The sequence below is a fragment of the Aulostomus chinensis genome, chromosome 22, assembly GCF_037954235.1.
Source record: "Aulostomus chinensis isolate RoL2024-O1b breed Wild chromosome 22, RoL_Achi_v1.0, whole genome shotgun sequence".
In the NCBI taxonomy this organism is placed as follows: domain Eukaryota; kingdom Metazoa; phylum Chordata; class Actinopteri; order Syngnathiformes; family Aulostomidae; genus Aulostomus; species Aulostomus chinensis.
This window is the reverse complement of record NC_141341.1, coordinates 24,182,749-24,202,384: the sequence shown is the minus strand read 5'-3', so window position 1 is coordinate 24,202,384 and position 19,636 is coordinate 24,182,749.

The window sequence follows — 19,636 nt, the reverse complement described above, 5'->3', positions numbered from 1 at the left end:
GCTTTTAAAAAAAAATAATTTATAAGGTGAATATAAGAGTTGCATCAGCATTTAAAAGTAGCAGCAAAAGAATGTATAACCTAACAGCCACAATGTTAAGGTACTTTTCTGTACTATATGTAATATTAACAACTAACGATATTTAATGGTCAGATTTAGATTCGACACATACAATTTTTTTCAATAGAAATTTTTTTTAATATCACAGTGTGTTTCAGTTCCCCACCAATATTGGCCAAAAAAGCTGTTTTTGCTACTCTGCTTTCAACTTAAGTTGGGATGTAGCATATTGGATTTTACTGGCAATATATGATGTGTGTGATGATATTGTACATTGATTTAGCCAATATCTGAATAGCTGATATTGACAGATATTAACATATCTGCATGTATAATAGTTTTTTTTATTTATATTGTTTTACACATTTAAAACATATAAACATTTTGCAAGTAAGGGTATTATTTATTTCCAAAACCTTTACAAAGGCCCATAAGAAATATATTTAACACTTTATTTCTGCATCATAAAAACAATGATGTGCAAAGAAGAGACTTGAGACAAACTTTGCCAGTATAATAATTGACCATCAGACACATACTGATATATTTTTTTAAAATTTCCAATATTTTTGATACCAAAGATACCACAATCTCAACGTGTATCCTTTTTAACTAATGAGTTAACTAGTGTATGATTCTGGTGGTTCAGACATTCAGGGTATAATTTGTTCACAGATTTTTCATTAAATGATAAAAAAAAAAGCCACTGTAAAAAAAATTTTTTAGCAGTTAATTATTTTTATTTCAGTATAGATCTAAAGGGCACTTCTTGCTCTGACAATATCTGTTGTGGACTACACAACTAACAGAAACCTAGATCAGTTCAGTTGTGAGAATCTTTAAACATCAAGCTGCTGCTTGCACATTCATTCACAAGTCATAATCTAACAATCCAGTCATATCAAATGGCAGTGACAGTTATTCACAGTTATTCTGCAAAATGATACGTGAGGCTTTTTCAATTATACTTATGTACTTTAATCCAAATGTTGTGAGGGATTTTTTTCATTGTGCATGTAAGGTACATACAGACTCTTGTATATGAGATAGCCATACACCTAAAAAAAATGTTCACAATAACAATTCGTATACAGGGTTTATGAAAAAAATATATAAGAATTAAGAAAATCGAGACTCACTTGTAAGCAATAAAAGAAAAAAGTTATATTGTATGTGATTTTTAACTTTGCTGCATTTATCTGATGGTGGCTGTTATTTTTTTTAAGGTAGTTTTCTTTTATACATATAAGCAATTCGAAAGTCATAAAATGCAATCCATGACTATAGATATATATATGACACTATGACACAGAAAGCAAAGCTCCAACTTTTTTTTTTAACTACAACAATTAAATGTTATTTAAATCAAAAAAATGCAACAATTCTCTCAGGTCTTAAGTTGATTACAAAAATAGGGCAGGTTTTTCATTTTTAGGTCTAAAAACCTCAATCTCAACCAACTTGAACATTAAAATGTTGCTGAAACACTGTATAAAATCCAGTAAAACAATATATTCAGTAATATTATACATTCTCTCTAAAACCTTGCTTACACTTTACTTCAAAAAATGAAAATAATAGAATATGTCTAATTATCTATTTTGATACAATCTTCATTACAGAAGAAGTGAAAACAAACACTACACTTCATCCGGAATTTCAAAAGTTACCAGATACTGATGATAATTTTCATAGAAAGTGAGCTTTTTTCTATTATCATTTTAGAAAAACTTATTTAGATTACAGTTTGATTCCTGTTGAGCCACCAGGACGTAATCTTTCAACCTGACCTACAATATTAAGTGTTAAATTGGCCCCATTCAAAAGGTTTGTTTTTTTAGATTTTAGCCCTCTGATTTCAGTGTTTGTGATGTACTTGGAATTGAGTGAGGGCCTTCAAGCGTGACTCCACTGTAATACACCATTTCCTCCAGAGGTCATAAATGTAAAGAGGTTCTCTCACACCTTTTCGATCCCGTATCATTCACCAGTTTCTTTCTTTTCCCCTGTGGTGTTTTTTTTTACATTTTAGTTGGAGGCTGAGAAAAAGGGTGCCAAGAAAGAGTGTTAAAACATAGCTGCATGCAGGATATAACCCCTGCCAACTGGCCTCACAGGCCAAAAACAGATTCACTCACAGAGGTACTCACAGGAATCTGCCTCATATTACATATTTAAGTTTTAACTCAGTGATTATTAGTAAGTGAAGAATGAGTCATTTGTAGCCACAGTAACAAAACATTCTGTTGGCTGAACTTCAGCGGCATGATGAGGTTGGCAGGTGTTGCCTGGTGAGAATTATTTAAGCTCAAAACAACACAAAACACCTTCAGCTGTTTGACTGACAGGCCCAGAGCCAACTGAGCTAAAGGAGGAGCATCACGTCCCACACAGTGAGCGAACGTCTGTTCCAAAATGTGAAGTTTACCTGAAAAGCCACCTAAGGTTTCCCACAGGTTTTCTCTTCACACAGACACACACACACACACACACACACACACACACACACACACACACACAAATGCACACACGCACACACACACATTTGCTCTGCAGCAAACTGAGGGTTAACCACTGGAGTCCTTACTCTGGCATCAGCACACACTCACATAGGTGAGAAATATTGCAGAGGTCTGGTGCTTCACAAAGGGACAGTTATAACGATGCATATTTTCCAGAGGACTTTGCTGGCCTAAATAGGTAAACACAGAGAGGTGGATGAGTCAGTCTTGGGAAGAAAAAACACTTATACACACAAACAAACACACTCATGAATTATGTTTTTCATAAGATATGACACACTACTTACTGGCCGACAACACCATACTGATAGTACATACACTTACTGATATGCAGACACAATAAGAAAAACAGTCTTGGAGAATTCTGCTTACAGGAAATGTGCAGGATTTCATAATGGAATTATATATAGAATGTTACATGATACAGTCATGGTCTCATGAAAGTTTTTTTTTTTTTTAATTCTCATCTTGTGACATAATTTGCATCTTTCTCACTTCATTTGTCTTCAACCCTACCAGGGCCATAACTAAGCCCGGAGTCCCCTACCCTCCCACTGCACACATCCATATACCTGCGTTGTTTCAGTACTAAACAGTTTTTGTGAATGGAAAGCTGCCTCAATTGGCACAAGTGCTCTGAAGGCTTCCTTATCCAGCTCATGTCAATCCTAGATATGAATGTGCTCATATGTTATCCGGTTTGTTGAGTAATGTGAACTGTTATGTCCCATCCATCATCCATCATCGTCTTCCGCTTATTCCTTTCTATTAAGGGTCGCGGGGGGGCTGGAGCCTATCCCAGCAGTCTTCAGGCGTGAGGCAGGGTTCACCCTGGACAAGATCGCACGGTCAACACATAGAGACAGACAACCATTCACTCTCACAGCCACACCTACGGTCAATTTAGAGTATTCAATTAACCTGGTCTTCTCTTGCATGTCTTTGGACTGTGGGGGGGGGGAAACTGGAGTACCCAGAGAGAACCCAGCAGGAACAGGGAGAACATGGAGACTCCACACAGAAAGATCCTGTGCTCAAGCCTGGGCTCAAACCCTGAACCTTCTTGCTGTGAAGCGACAGTGCTAACCACTGCACCACCGTGCTGCCTCTTTTATATATTTCTTTATTGAAAGTTACATTTTTACTAAAATGATTAATAATGAAAGCTTCACCTAATGTTGAATATAAACACAAAAATCTCCTTTTTTATCTCCAACGAAGAAACAAGTCAAGATAGCTTTGTAAACATGCAAAGAAAGAAAGAACACCAGCCACTTCCTCACATTCAGCAATATAAAACCCAAAGACCCCCCGACACACACGCACACACACACGCACGCACACACACAACTCCCTGATGTGGATTGAGCCCCGAGCTTCGTCTGTCACTTTTGTGTTTCCACATCAAGTTCAGGAAATCTAAACTTACCTCTTCTTATCACCAGTACCTTTGAAAGGGATGAAAAGAATTAGTGGGGACAGTAATTACATCCCCCACCCCCACTTGCCCTCATCTAGGTGCCCCTCAGTAGACCTTGGGACCTTTGGCATGCTAATGACCAGAGCCTCAGCTTTGACACTGCAGGAACTGACTTGAGGAGGATAAGCAGCAGCAACATCAACCATTTTAATGTCAAGAAATGAACTTGGAGGAGAGGATGCTCCTTTTATCTGCAGAACATCTTTGAAAAATGAACACAATGAAAACAATTTCTCATCGGTCATATTTCAGTATGGTGAGACAGATGTGAACACAATTGTGACTCATGATTTACTTCCAACAAGATGAAGTGAATGTCCAAGTAAAGACAACATTGACTGTTTGCTTCATTTACATGGGATTACATCATATAAAACACCACAAGAGGAAATTGGCTGAGAGGATGGGAAATATTTCGTACAGAAGAGAAGATTATAAGCACTATTTGCAATAAGAAATGTGAAAACACAAATCCAGAATACACAGCATGGTCAGTAATTTAACTGGTGATTATGAAAGTCAAGTGTTGTGATTTAAGTTTCACTTGATAACTGTATAAAAAGCAGTTAAATGGCTATTAAAAATGAAAACCTACTTACATATTTTAAAAACTATAATATTGATCCAGTGATGTTAATCAATCTCAGATTCAACAGTTGTGGTTTCTAGCTGGAAGTGGCAAGTGACAAGTATAACAAGGGATTCATGACCTTACTTAAAAAAAATTAGTCATTTTTACTATGTATTGCTATTATATGTGATGTTTAAAATGTCAGTAATTGCTCCAGGTAGTATGGATGTCAGCTATATCGCTGCTTGCTAGTGACAAGCACTAGTGACAATGCTGGCTCATTGGTCATGCATTGCAAGGTGACACCATGTTGTGTGAACATCTCATTTTAATTGTGCATTTATAAAGAGGAAGTACTGCTGTAGGAAGAGGGTGATGACACAACTCTGAAGTCACACACCCTGTGACTCTGAGTAAATAAACTTTTTTGCTGCATCATATTATTACCCCTTTGTATTTAACACTGTTTGGCAGTGAAAACTGGCCTTGCTCCTTTTGATCACCCCACTGGCCTTTCAAGCCACTCGAACTTCTGCCATCCAAGTCAAATTAACAAAGATTGACAAGTAAAAGTTCTCCTGAGCAGACAGGAGAACCTGTTTATCATGGTCTGCCCCAAAGACATTATTAATATCAGCTTATATTTGCTAATTTCTTTCACAGCCTCCTGGTCAATCTCCCCTCGTGTCTGAGGGAAATAGGCCATAGTGTGATCTCAATCCACAGACTGTACTCTGTGTGTGTGTGTGTGTGTGTGTGTGTGTGTGCGTGTGTGTGTGTGTGTTTGTGTGCGTGCACACAGCTGGAAGCTGCAGTGAGGAGATTTAACTGTGTTTTCTCACACACTGGTGTCTGCTGGCTTCAGCTGCTCATATTTACATCAGACAACACCAATTGTAGGGGGAAGAAGAGGAAACAGGCCTGCAAGCCAGTCAGTGAATCCTTAGGAGAGCTTGTATCTTTGGTTGCTACCGTTATTAATTGTCATCCTTTTACTAAATATGCACTCTCTTATTTTAAACGTTTTCAGATGGAGCTCTCCTCATTGCTTTCTTTCAGATATTCTGGCTCTGCATGGTCACCATCTCGTGTAAGGTAGCAGTCATTTCCTGCTCAACTGGAAGGAAGTTTCACTGCCTGTGAGCCTGGGGTGGTGGCTATTCCTCTAAGGGTGTCCAGGGGCCCCAGAGTCTCAGGGCCAGGCAGGACTTGGAGGGGTGTTTGTGTGTGTGTGTGTGTGGGGGGGGGGGGGGGGGGGGACCATAAACTGGATGTGGTTAACAAAGGGGGTTGGGCTGCTTTTACTGCCTTCCCACGCCAGGCAGCAGCTGATTGAAAAGTGTTACCTGGAATATGGCGAGTGCCCCCCTCCACCAGCAGACAACCAATCTGAATGCAGGCACAGGGACCCAGGTGTACAAACAGCAAACAGTAGGGCCACATCAAAGGGTCTCATTAAAAGACAATAGATTCAGTCCTCCTCCTCATCTCCTTGGTCTCTGCCAGGGATTTTACCATGTTAGTTTCACTGCGCCCCTCTCTTCAGTATGGTGGAAAAACTTCAACCAAGTTTTAGTCAATCAAATTTTTTTTCATAGTCTTAAAAATAGGTCATATGTCATTGTTACACATTGAAATATTGATGATTTTATGAAGCTTAAAATATATAATTTTTCCTTAGATGCCTATACCTGTCAAGGTGTGCAGTGTGATGTTTTAAAGACTAATTCTACTCATTTATTGTATGCATGCGACATCCAAGGCAGCAGCTCTTCATACTCTCTGAGGAGAATTATACCTACCAGTGATAAAACAGTTCCCTGCAAGCATTTAAAGTTTTTCTCAGTGTCTGTTGTGCATTTCCTGAATCATCCTTTAAACATGAATTCATAAAATAATATGTGCATATTGCGAAAAATCCATGAAAATGGCAAAACACAATGACAGACTGTAAAATTATTTAACTTGTTCAAAATATCTTATCATTTACTATTTAACAAATGTTGATTCATTGGATGGATATAACAGTGTGGGCACTGAAGAAATACTGTATATCATTTTATAGCTTAGCGCCACTTCATGGAATAGACAAAGCAGATACAGTTAATCATCGACCTATGTCTGTGGTCCTGTGGTTGTCCCAGCAACAGCCATCAAAACATTCAGAAAGAATGAGGCATCTTCTAGTTTAGTGTTTTTTCATAATTCTGCCAAACCACACACGCACTAAAAGTTCATTAGTAGTCATTTTACATCAGTTTATGTTATTTTACTTTGGCTTTGCCTTGGATAGGTGTTACTAGTCAATTGTACAGGTAGTGGTTCAATCGAAGGTAAAAATAACATTCTGTTTGTACAGGTCCAAGGATCCAACATTGCCATGCTGTTCCAGGTGTAAAAAAGGCAATACTTTTTTGTTAATACAGTAAAAATAAAGTTCTACATCTTTTTTTTGTTTAAAATAACATTATGCCCACAAAAGGGATGTTAACTTTGAACATGAGCACAATTCATTATTGTTAAGACACTTTTATGTTGACTTTTCATTTTCTTAAATGAAAATGACTTCATTTTTCTTTTTTAATGTACATAAAATATTACATTGATGGAATATAAATAAGTGATCTCACCCTTTTATAAGAAACAATCACTAAAAGGAACATCGGCTTCTTTTTCGCATTCCAGACATTGTGTACAGTGGTCTAAATTCAAATCTCAATTTGGTTTTTCTCATAGTTCCCTATTATCCAAGTAGAACCCTTCACTCCCAGGTTGCAGGGTTACTGGTGGTTCCTTGATTTTCTAAAAATAGAATGGGAGCCAGAGCCTTCGGCTATCAGGCTCCCCTCCTGTGGAACCGTCTCCCAGTTTCGGTCCAGGATGCAGACACCCTCTCGACCTTTAAGAGCAGACTAAAGACCTTCCTTTTTGATCAGGCTTATAGTTGGGCTGCTTAGGCTGGCCCTTAGATATGCTGCTATAGGCTTAGGCTGCTGGGGGATCTCCCATGGTGCACTGGGCTTCTCTCTCCTCCTCTCTTCTCTCTCTGTCCTCCTGTATGTGTTATACATAAATCATACTCATATGTGTTACTAACTTGTCTTCTTCTCCCCAGCCTTCAGGCTCCCCTCATCCAAGATCCCAGGTGCTGCTGGAGGAGGCTGCAGACCTGAAGAGGCTCAAGCTACCACCCATAGCTCCACCTGCTCACGTCCCCGTCTGTCCATCAGTCTCTTCCCTTTCTCTCTCTCTTTATCTCTGTCCCACTCTTTCCTTCTGCATATCTGTCTTCCTCCATTATCTGTCTTTGTCTCTGCCCCACTCTCCTGCTCTCTTTCCCCCCAACCGGTCAAAGCAGAAGGTCGTCCCCATTGAGCCCGAATCTGCTCGACGTTCCTGCCTGTTAAAAGGAAGGTTTTCATTGCCGCTGCTGCCTGATCTGCTTGCTGATGGAGAATTGTTGGTGTAAATTCATTGAAGGAGTGTGGTTCTAGACCTGCTCTAGTTGTAGTGTCATGAGAGAACTTTTGTGATTTTGCGTTATATAAATAAAACTGACTTGACAAATTGATTTTTCTTCTTTCTTAGAATTAAAAATACTTTAATTTAAATAATTAATAAAATTAATAAATTAGGTGCAGATTTTTTGTAAAATCGGATCAAATCACATCCATCTCATCCTCTTCAACTGTCAGACCTCCGTCTGTGCATTTAATATTAAAACATAATTTTTCTTGTTGTAATTTATTATTACCAAACTTTGTGAGCAATTGGTTATCATTACAATTACATATGGCTCTTTGCCAGAATACCAGTATCATATATATATTATAAACTATAAACTATATGAAAATATTAAAACTGGAAGATCAGATCAATTATCAAGTAGCACAAATAGGGCAAAAAATGCTACGAGCACCAAGCATTCAAAACACGTTTATACAAAGAGAAGGAATATATAATTTAAGAGGGCTATTCAGTGTCAAATGTCCAAGTTTCTACATGACCAGGAAAAGTTTTGTATTTCTGTTTGTGGAGTGAAGTTATGGAATAGTCTGGATGGGGAACTCAAAAAAATCTGAACATGAAGCAATTTTTAAAAAAATGAAGAAATGATTTTCAGAAGGTACAGTCACAACAAATCTTAGTGGTATATAAGTATATTGTTTGCCTTACTTATTTTTGGTGCTAGTTGTGTTTGTTTTGTAAAATTGTACTTTGGCATATGATGACTGGGAAATTATGTTTTGGAAATATTTTGTAATTTTGTTGGTTGAGCTGACTTTCTCATCAGATCAGTTTTGCACTTCTTTATGTCCCGTGTCCATGTCACCGATCAGAGGACGTCAAACCCTAGAGGACGTCATTGCTCATCCCTGCAATAGGAAAGAAAAACACATCTTTAAACCTTGTTCTGTTTGAAAGCAGCCTGGGAAAAGCCTATCTAGCCTCAACAGACAGCAGCAGCCTCCAGCTTTGATGGGGAAGCCTCTTTGTAGTTGGCCTGGAGATAGCTTGTTAGTCAGTAAAAGTGAGGGCTAAATGGCTCCCTAACAGGAAGCAGTTTACACGGTGACGCTCAACCTGCCTGTGGCCCTCTATTGTCCCAAACCCCATGTCCCACTTCATTACCATTTCCATAAGAAAGGAACAGTAATTGCCCCTTTTCTTCTGCTGTCCCTTCATCTTGGACTGTCTCATCTGTTTTTAACCCCCTTCCCTTTTCTCTGACTCTTTCCCTCTCTATCAACTGCTATCATTCTCTGTCTCTGAGAAGTCTTGGAGAATACTTGAAAACATTTTATGAAATGGGAGTTATCAAGCAAGGATTATCCTACTCATCATGTCCCTGATACATCTTTTCTTTAAAAGCCATTAAATTGTTTGAATCATGAGAAGAGAGGATGTAAATGATTCATTCTTAGATACAACAACTTGATTTCCTGTGTTCCACTAGATTCCAAAAGTTGCCCTCAGGTCAATGTATCATCAGAGCAGCGTCTGTGTTGGAGGTCCTGAGACAACCCTGACCTTTGACCTGAACTTCAATGAAGGATGTTTGTGTTTATGTTCTCTTGAAGTGACCAAGTGAGACTGACAATAATATTGTCATTTACTCACATTTAAACGAGCTCAAAATACATATTACAATGACTGACCCCTTTGCCTCAAAGAAAAAAGGTTCATGGCAAAACAGAAGTGTGTCCACACCAGTATGGATTTTAATATATTCTTTTCTTTTATATCTGTATCATTTGTATATTGTGGTTAATGTTTTGTATTTGCTACAAGTGTAGTTTTCTTATTTCTTGCTTTGGGACAACAGATGTACATTAGAAGTCTTGCATACTCCATGAGCATTTACATCATGTATTTTTTGACATTGATGTTAAGTTATAGGCAATGTCTCTATCAAAAATCTCCATATTGTCTCTGTCAATAAACAAACAAATGAATATATTGTTCAGCTTTACAATCTAAACAGTGAATGTTGATTTCCTCTGATACACGATGATGTCATGATTGTGATTTCTTATCAATATTTAATATTCAATATTAAATTTAATCAATTGTTTTTCCAACACCAAGCAGATGACCATCATAGATTTTTTTTATCTGTCAACGAACAGCTTCAGTTTGACATGAACAGTACTGATTCTCTCTAAAAAGATCATTTCAGATTATTCCAAGGAAATTGACAATTGTCCTTCACAATACGTACACATAAAAGGACTTGGGTTTGTTTAACATGGAGTCATAAAAGGAGCAAATACAAACCCAGTACAGACATTCATGTGCATCCATGGATAAATGCACACATAATAAAGAGAATACCTGTCTATATCCTGTATAATTCCTGAATTTCACACAATTCCTCTCCTGTCACATGGGAGGCTTTTCAGATATTTACTGTATACATGGATATGATTTGATTCATACATTCTGATTTATGATGAAATTCTGGTAGAGACCTTCTTGCTGGCTGCCATGTGGAAAGACTACCGGTAGCTCTGCTGTCACTGGGAAGGGGCGGGCCGGCGGAAACCCTCCTGAGCTGAACTGTTTTAATCAGGGCCCCATGTGGATCCAGACAAAAGAACCATGTTGGAATCATCGTCTGCTCTATTGTTGTAGGGGGAGCCACTGAGGCTGTGAGTGGGCTGCAGGCTCAGTCACTGCTCCGAACACCACAGCAGGCCTCCTGTTTATTTGCTTTGGAGATTGTTTTATCCCAGATGACAGTAAATGTAACAGGTTTCTGGAATGATATACTGCACTGTAATTATTTTTAACAGCCAAACAGAAACAGCTGTCACAAGCTACTGCTGGAGACAAAAGCTGCGCAGCTGAGAAGGTCGACATTCTATGTTGAGGAAACACTGAGGAAACAAAGATAATTAATTAATTAATTTCTATAGGTCTACATTTCCTGTATTAAAATTTTCAGTGATATATATATATATACACATACACACACATACTGTATATATGACATATATAGATATACTGAATATATAAGTTTAAAATGACTTGAATTCTGTATCCTGAAAGATCTTCACCATCAATTAAAAGATAATAACATAATAATACTGTGAAAGATTTGTGAATACATTTTTTATACTTACAGATCTACTTTTAACTAGGCATTGCAGTATATAAATGATCTATTCAATAGATATAAAAATACATTAATTATCTACATCTATAAACAGAGTAATAATGTAAATAAATATATTAATTGATACCTTAGCTTCAGTGATTAACTAGAAATCTGATTAACCTAACTTGCACGTCTTTGGACTGTGGGAGAAAATCGGAGTGCCTGGAAAACGCCACACAGAAAGGCCTTGGGCTCGAACTGAGGCATGAACCCAGAGCCTTCTTGCTGTGAGGTGACAGTGCTGACCACTGCACCACTGTGCCGCTCTGTGATCACCCTTATTATTAATTTTATACAAATAAAAAACAAAACTGACATTTTTCATTCCATTCTTGCGTCTGCATTTTTACAGACATCTTAACTCTATAAGAGAAAGTTTCACTGAGTCTTTATATGAGAGGAACATTACACCTTAATGAACATCAGTATAAATATGTACATGTGGTGGTTAAGGGAGATGTCAGTTATACCCGCAGCACAGATTGTTCTTGGACACCCACATGGAGTCTTTTTCTTTTAATTTCTTTAGGAGGATTTGGTCAAATGACAAAGTTAATTCAATCAAATCTGATCAAAACTAGTTATGTACAAGGTGTTTAAATTCATTTGGACTAGCCACATTAGAAGTTCTTCACCTCTTCTTTTAAACTAACCTTGACTGCTGTAAGTTTCTTATCACTCTACCACCATCTATTGACCAAAAGGGATATTGCACACATAATTAAAAAAAGGAAATTTTCTATTTTTATTGTAAGACATTTTCTACAAAAAAAACAAAAGCAAATAAAACAACAAACAACTCATCAAATTTCTTCTGTCCATTGGTTATTTGATTTATTTACATTTTTTTTATTGCTCACTTACTCTGGCAATCAATTTTTTTTGTAATTTATTTTTCTGGCTGATGTACTTTTACAAAAAATAATCCTAATCCTTTTATTGTTGTTGTTTCTCTTTATTGTTTTGAAATTGAAAACATCTGTTGTCCATGCCAATAAAACTCTTTGAAATAGAATTTTTAAAAAATTTATGCAATCCAGCCTTAATGTGTGTATTATCAAGGGGACCCCATGAATATTGCTTCACAGATTCTTTTTGTCACGTTTCCTGACACCTTACAAGAACCATATCCTTGACTTAAATAAAATTTTATTTTTATTTTAGAATTACATCTTAAAACAAGCATTCATTTTTACTTGGAGTTTTAACATTTCCCCCAAGTATTTGGTAACAGTCGTGTATTTGTGTATATTCTCAGTCATCCAGGTCATCGTAATTCTCAAAAATAATCAATTTATGCAACTGCACAAGAGGTGAGTCCAGTTGCCAAAATTGATTATTTTTGAGAAGTAAGTCATGACAAAAAACTGCTTTAATGGACAGACACAAACAGACCAACGCTTTACCAATGGATGACATGGAAAAGGGTTGAAGTTTTTTTCCTCTTAGTAAGATATCAATTGGCGAGAATCACTATATTGGACTTCAATTCTGACGTTCAAAGATCATCCTTAGAATATGTATAGATGTCACTTCTTGTAAAGAATTGACAAAAATATTTATGGTTTTGATTCCTAACAAACCTACAAGTTTTTTCAACTTTCACTTTTTCTTGTTTTCAGGCAGAAACGTTTCAATTTTTTTATCTCTATGGTTAATTTATCAAAATTCAACATGCAATGTTTAAAGCTCTATTTTGTAAAATGAATTGTATTGATGGCTGCACGGTGGTGCAGTGGTCAGCACTGTTGCCTCACAGCAAGAAGGTTCTGGGTTCGAGCTCAGGCACGGGATCTTTCTGTGTGGAGTCTGCATGTTCTCCCTGTGCCTGCGTGGGTTCTCTCTGGTACTCCAGCTTCCTCCCACAGTCCAAAGACATGCAAATGTGGACTAGGCTGCTTGATACTTTAAATTGACCGTAGGTGTGAGTGTGAATGGTTGTTTGTCTCTATGTGTTGGCCCTGTGATGGACTGGCAACCTGTCCAGGGAGAACCCCGCCTCTCACCTGAAAGCTCCAGCCCCGACTCTTAACAGGAATGAGTGGAAGAAAATGGATGGATGGATGGAATTGTATTGATATAAAATGAGCCCACCGATTAATTTTGTTTGCCAGGCCTTCGGAATGAGCACATGATCCTCTGTATCCCTCAGGTCCCTCTTTTCTTGCTTTTAAGAGAAACAGCTGCCAACTTTTCAAGGTTTGGTGACATTTTCATTGATCCCTCCAGTGATCTCTGGTTAAACCCCCATGTTTATTTGAGAAGAAGAGGGAGAGGAAAACATCTGAGGAACACATGAGGAAAAGGTCTGCTTATAATGCCTCATCGGTGTCAAGCCACAGAAAAAATACATGAAAATATGAAGGGAATCTTTGAATAAGATGACTGATAATATCTTGATTTGGTGACATATATTGCCAGCTGCATGAGTGTTGTTACAACCTGGCTCAATGATCTGACAAAAGAGGAGAACACAAAAGGCCACAAATTGCTCAACAGCAATAATTTATTTCCAGTAGTTTACAGAGGTACATAACTCAAACCAAAATAACATTCTCTGGACAAAATCAAACTAAGGATGAAGTGATGCAGCTGCAAAAGGCAAGCAAACTGAACCAGGGAACTTTTAACAATGAGCTCAGCTCACAGCCCAGAGGGGTGTGCTATGAGGCACTCACTTGGGTTAGCAAGTAACTTTTGTCAACATCACAAAGGTGGCTCTCTTTTAACCTGGCTAGATCACTATAGTAACTGATGTGGCAAACTTAACCTGGTACGGAGCAGGTTATGTTCCGAGTTTCAGCTTAAATCAGCTATAAAAAGCACTGCCCTTTCACTAACCACCACATTTGAAAATGGTATCACCATTTTGAATAATCTGGTGGACCTCAGTGCAATTATTGTGCAAGGTTCTCTCCAGAGGAAGAGAGTATCTAGAGACCTGAGTGATCTGCCACCTTTTCCTGACGTCATTCTCTATGAGTGCTACAGATTCTTAGCTGAGGGAACACATTATTTATTCCAAACTGCTGGAGCCATATCACCACTAACAAAGACAATACTTTGGAATAAAAGAAAGAAAATTGAAAGTCTATTGGTAGTTATCATGGATAATATTCAATCTATGAAATTAATTTCACTTTGATATGGCCAAAAAGTAAAGGGTTACCACTTATCCTTTTTTATGGGACAAAGTCAGACCTAAATGTACTTCTTAAGTATAATGTTTAAACCTGGTGCATCAAGTTTAAAGTTTAAGAGCTTTGGATGTGGGAGGCACAGAGAGTGAATCGAGTGGTAAAATAAACATATAAATTTACAAATTTACACAATTGGCAATTTTCTGCCAGCATTCCTCTCTCACCCTATTTGCAGCAACTATGTTGCTTTTTGCTCTCATAAGTGTTTGATATTGTTCATAACCCTCCATTATAGTCACTTGTTCTTCTTGACTTAAGTAGGCGGCACGTGATCGATCCATTTCCAAAGAGTCAAATGACATGTTAAATGCCCCTTTTTATGGGGATGTGCACAGAGCCTGAAGCAGAAAGCCTGAATTGACAAAGATCATATCCACCGTCGTGATACCAGTTATCTCTGATCTCCGAGTGTAGGGTTTGTCGAGCCATCTTATTGACAAACAGCCTGGCTATGTTGAACTTGCTTCATAGTTACACCCCCTGGTGAGCTGCTCCCCACTGACGACTGCTTCCTGCTCCTGGAAGAGAGGGGGAGAAACAGCCAGGAACCAGACAGAGCAGGGGAGGAGTCATCACACCCCCTCTCTAACAAGAAAAAGGAAACACAATGGGGTTCCATAACAAAAACACAATTACAGGTAGCATCGCAAAACATTATAAAGATTACCTACGTGAAACAGACCAGTTATTTTACCTTTGTAAAAACCTAACAGGAGAAAAGTTACATGTATTGGATCAGACTGAAACAGATTAATTTCTGAAAGGTACTTCACTCACCAAGAATGTCCCCCATCTCAGATGTCCGCAACCTGGTACCAAAGGAATATTTTTAAGGAAAACTGAGAGGACAACATCCAGGAGAAGTACACAGAATGACACACTCAGTAACTTTCTCTTGGCTCAGGAAAAAGCACGAGACAGAGCATCTGCAATGTTGTTCTCACTACTTTTAATGTGTTTTACAAACAGATTGTAGGGATGGAGAAACAAAGCCCTCCTTATTAACCGTTGGTTTGGATCCTGCAGCGACTGTAAAAAGGTCAATGGATTGTGGTCATGATAAATGGTAGTAGGGTTACTAGTGTGTGCATACACTGCAAAATATTGAAGAGCTCAAATTAAAGCCAGTGCCTCCTTTTCAATGGCCGAGTAATTAAGCTGGTAGGAATTGAACTTTTTTGAAAAAAAAAAAAAATAACGGGTCTGTCAGTTCCTGCCTGCCTTCCTGCAACAGCACTGTTCCTGCTGTAACATTGCTGGCATCAAGCTGGAGTTTGACAGGTTTGTCAAACTGGGGGGCAACTAACACAGGACATTCACACAACAAAGATTTAATGAACTCAAATGCATACTGATACTGACGACCAACTGAGCTTTACCCTTGGCTTTGAGCAGCTCTGTCAAAGGTGCAGCAGCAGTTGAAAAGTTATAACAGAACCCACAATAATAGCCTGTTAGCCCAAGGAAATGCATCAGCTCTTTCTTAGTGTTGGGTACTGGAAAGTTTGGGACAGCTTGGACTTTGTCCTGCACTAGGTGCACCGCCCCTTGACCAACTCCTTACCCAAGTACGTAAACTTTGCTTTTGCAAACTCACATTTTGCAAGATTTACTGTTAACTTGGCCCACCGCAGTCCGTCAAGTAATGCCTGGACCCGCTGGAGATGTTATCCCAGGTGTTACTGAAGATGACAACGTTGTCTAAACACACAGCTCAGCCAGCTAAACCAGAGACTACGTGAGTAGTAATAATGCTGCACCTTTACGCGTGCATGTGAAACCCTTTACGCGGGCGTGTGAAAGCGCGTCCTCGTGCGCGTGCACCGCCGCGCTAAAAGGGGGCGTGTCCGTTTCCTTCCGGAGACCTCAAACAATGGGATTCTGTTGTAACGTCTAAACATGTTCCGGAGTTTGTTGGCTGTATCATACGCGCTTCAGGCCCAAGGTGTAGACCGGTGGACTCCAACCCGTGTTTTTTTCCGGCAAAATCACAAAAACACTGCCTGCAGCAGCAGGCATCCTATGAGAACACAGCCCCGCCCACCCTCACACGCAGTCCCTATAATACACAGACGGCCCCGCACCACTTCACGACTCCAGATCCCGGCATCACGAGCGGATCATCCCATCGGATTTTTTCAACGCCTAAAGCAGACTCACCAGAAATGGCTACACATCCCGATGGTACGTCAGAGCATCGTGTAGAACAGGATGGGCCAAAATCATGGACACGACTCTGGTTACATAAGTTTTTCCCCAATGCCTATTTGTTTTAATGCGTTTGTGTTTTTTCTGATATTTATGTGTGCACAAATGTGTCCGTTTCCTCTTCCGCAACAATGTGTGATATTATTAAACTTGTTTGATGTAGACGTAATTAGGGTTGTTGGGGTGTGTGACCAGATGCCCCACGTGTTGTGTGCGAGCGTGTGTGTGTGCGTGTGTGCGCGAGCGTGTGTGTGTTTGAGTCTAGGTAAGTTTTTCAGACGCTGCAATAAAAGTCATCGACAGTTATTACCGCAGCATAGCGTCAGGACTCGGATACTGGGCAAACTGTGTCGCTTGATTTCAAACACATGGCAGCAAAAGTGAGGTTATTTTCGATGTGGGTGTTTTGTTGTTGTTTTTTCCCTGTATACTCTGAAGAGTTAAATAAATATCAACCTTTTTTTACACTATGTGTCTTGTTTTCTGTGATGACATGCTTGTTGTCTGACCATATGTAAGGTGGCAGGGCTCCACCCATTTTTCATTTATTTGTATGGTTTAACCACAGTGGTTCAGGAGGTCAAACAGTTAGTGAAACCGGCCTACGCGGTGCATAAGCACAGAGGACCGTGATCCTGATTTTCCTTATTGCTGGGAGAAATAATGGCTGATCGCAGAGGTAAGCAACTCCATATATATTAGCCACGTTTCCATGCAGACTTTTTCTTCATTCCGATTGAAATTTTTTTTTTGAACAGTTCAGAATTTCTTGTTTTCCTGCCATGTAAGTGTGTGATCATGTTCAGGTCTTTGAGAGTTTGTATTAAAAATAAACTCTCCGCCACAGACCAGTTCTGTTTACGGCTGCTTGGAAGCTGCCATTTTTATCAAGTGAGGAAACGTCACTGCGCATTTACGTCAAGACAGAGCATGTGCAGAAAGAACAGCTTCACCGTTTACATGATGAGATTTTACATCTGATCGGTTTGGGAAAAGGAATAATCTACCCTTGTGAAACCGCATGAAATTCCATTCGGTGTAGGCCTCTTTCTTGGGATTGAGGTGTTAATATGGAACATCTTTATTCGGTTCGGGCTTCTAATCCGATACTGATTGGAATATTAGGCTCCATGTAAACCCAGCTATTGTCTTCACATTTTACAGTAACAAATTTACCACTAATTAAGTCTAACCCTAACCCTATATTAATTAATCACTTATGTGTTTACAGACACCCCGACTGCACCTGAGCGCAAAAACAGGCTCAGTTTAAAGAGGAGACGATTGACCAGGGCGCAAGGGTGTGTAAGAGGGCTAAATCATCCATTGTGTATGGAAAACACCCACCACACAATTTAACACATTTAATTTAAAAAAATGCAGACCCTGTGAGAAGAAGCCTTGCACAGCTGAGAGAGAGGCAGTGAGCTCCAGGCATGATGGTATGTAATTGCATGCTTTTCAAACAGTTTTATCAACACCCTCAGACCTAACAAGTTTTTCTTATGTTCAATTCATAGATCCTCCACCAGGATTCCTACATATCCAGCAGGCGGTCAATATGCTTGATAGACTACCTATTTCCACACCTCACAACAGTCAACTGCCCTTGACACCGGAGGGCGCAAGGGGGCCCTGGATCGTGCAACTGTCACCCACAGTGGTGGCTCTGGCGGCGCTGGAAGACATTTGTCAGACCAGACCTACAGAAGACGATTTAAAAGATCTGGAGGAAATCTTTGCAGCAGAGCTCGAACCAGCACAAGTGGCAAGAGACCCTGAACTTTTAAATGTAGGGCCGCACACCACACAGCCACCACAATCTAAACAGGTAATTGCTAGACCTGTTCATGAACCTGAAGCATTGCTTGTAGCAGTATTATCACACCACACTTTTCAAGACAAACTGGCTATGGGCAGGGGTCTGTGAGGGAGATTAGCCAATTTAATGCTATAGAACTGCATCAAAAAGTTGATTTTAGGGATGTAGCTTTTGACAACCCTGAATGTGTACCCACTTTTATTAGAGACAGGCTCTCTGGAGTGATGGACAGCGCATTAGAAAGGTCACAACCTGGCAGTGTTTTAAATGTTGTGTTGAGAGGACCGTCTCTTGCTAGCGACGTGCAATGTGTATTACAATCTGACGGTGAATACAACCAGGATATGTTTATAGAGGCGGTTGCACAGGCTATACAGAGTAATGATTCATCAATGACTGGCGACGAGCTGGAGTTTATTGTTACAGTTGAGCAAAACCACTCAGGAGCAGGGCGTTTAAAATTGGGTAATGTGTGCTATGATCAGATTCTATCTAAAAAGGCACATGCCCTCTTTAACCCAAACAACAATGTAGAAGATAACAGCCTTTGCTTTTCACTATGCTGAGCACACGCTGCCGATGCCGCAGCGTCTGAACAAGACAAAATGGTGCTTGCCACACTTCTACACACGTCGGCAGGTCTTGACCCCTCACAACCGGTTTTATTCACACACGTGGCCAAATTTGAGGCTGTAATAAACGCCAAAATTGTGATTTACCAACACAGAGGCCAGTAAACGATTGCAATGTTTCCAGACTAACACTGCTCCTAATTTAAACACCATCTGGCTTTATCTACACAACAATCACTACTATTTAATCACCAAAATGAAAACTTTTTTCGGCACAGTGTATGTCTGTAATTACTGCTACAACACTTATGACAGTCCTCTAAGGCATAAATGTAAATATTTGTGCAATGTGTGCTTCACACACTGCTGTGAACGAGCGTCAAACACATTAAAATGCAAGGACTGCAACCGCATCTGCAAATCAGAGGTTTGTTACAAAGCACACAAAGAGCACGATAAAACTCATGGCCAGATCCCCTGTGACAGCTTAAAATATTGTAGCGGCTGCGGGGTGATTTACAAAGTTGGTAAAAAAAAAAA